The sequence below is a fragment of the Octodon degus genome, unplaced genomic scaffold (assembly GCF_000260255.1).
Source record: "Octodon degus isolate 3935 unplaced genomic scaffold, OctDeg1.0 scaffold00060, whole genome shotgun sequence".
Taxonomy (NCBI): domain Eukaryota; kingdom Metazoa; phylum Chordata; class Mammalia; order Rodentia; family Octodontidae; genus Octodon; species Octodon degus.
In genome coordinates, this window is record NW_004524636.1 from 1,928,142 (window position 1) to 1,929,669 (window position 1,528).

The 1,528-nt window shown below is 31.9% G+C and overlaps 1 protein-coding gene across 2 annotated transcripts in view; it reads left to right on the top strand.

Annotated features, from left to right (window-relative positions):
• The window catches only part of Atrn (attractin), a 195,647-nt gene that overhangs the window by 92,086 nt on the left and 102,033 nt on the right, over positions 1-1,528 (top strand). The gene's annotated exons all lie outside the window — the stretch shown is intronic.

Here is a 1,528-nt window from a genome sequence, read left to right on the forward strand (position 1 = left end):
GGCATGTGGTGCTGGGGGATTGAACCGCGGTCCCTGTGCTTTGCCAAGCTTGTTCCAAGTAGGTGCTTTAGACCACTGAGCCATCTCTCCAGCCCCACACTTTTTATTTTTAAAAGTGGAACATTCCAAAAATATTCCTAATTTACAAGGTTAAAAATTTACATACTATTCACATTTAGTAGATGCCACTGTTTATTTACTTCAAATCATACATGAAATTTTAAGACAAACAGAAAAGTTTAGGGAAATAATGAAAATAATAATGCATTCTCCACTCAGGAGACAAAAAAACATTGCTAATGTACATGCTTTAGACTGGTGCTTGCTTTTAAAAATCCAGAGATAATCAGTATCCAGATTTTAGTGTCAGTTGTTTACAAACTTTAAATTCTTTATACTTTAAGCATATGTAAAAATATTTTGAGTTAATTATCTTAGTTTTTTATCTTAGTCATAATAAAAATAATATTCTGTACTTTGTTTTAACTCAGCATTGTTTTGAGATTTGTGTTGATCTTATTGCTTGAGTATATTCATTTCTATCTATAATTATACATGGGTTTATAATTTATCAGTCTTTTTAACTGATAGGCATTTGTTTCCTTTGTTTGCTAATATGTTGGGATAAAGCTTTTCTTATGTTCTTATTGAAATGTAATAATGTTTTTCATAATTTTTTAAAAACTTGGATTATCCAGGTACACTGAGAGTTTAAGAATAGGATTGGTTTCCCTTTAGTTTCTTTTTTCTATTAAATCTATAAAAACTTAAATATAATATCTAATCTATTCTGTGTATATGCATCGAAAGTGTGATGTTTACTCCTTTATTAATATTTATTTCTAGGTGATGAAATGTGGAGTCATTTTTCAACTTTTAGCTCTTTTTTACTTTGTTTATATTCTTCATAATGGACATATATGATTTTTATAATACGACTGGAGTGATATTGTTCTCAACAAAGGAAAGCACATATTTTAAGATATTGAGAGTGATTATTCAGTAATGCATAAATTCAGTAATGAATAAATGTAAATTGCATGGCAGGAGTACAGGTTATTTTCTTTTTAGCAATTTTGTATTTCAGAGGCTGTTAAGTATATTCATAGCATAAATGAAATGATACCGGGCAAGGTGGTGCACACCTGTAATCCAGCAGTCAGGAGGCTGAGGCAGAGATATTGCTGCAAGTTTGAGGCCAGCTAGTGTACATAGTGAGTGTAAGTCCAGCCTGAACTGCATAGTGAGACCCTGTCTCAAAAAGACAAAAAAGAAAAAAGAAAAAAATGCAAGCTGTAATGGTATTTTACCTTTCTTGAAAGCTGAGCATGGTGATGGGAACCTGTAGAACTATAATCCTAGCACTTGGGGGTCTGACGCAGAGTCACCCCAAGTTTAAAGCCAGCCTGAGCTACATAGTAAGTTTAAGTTGAGCCTGAACTGTACAGCAAGATCTTGTCTCAAAAATTTTTTTAAAAATAAATATAGTCTTTAACAGTAACAAAAAGCCCGATAAACGTTTAGTGAT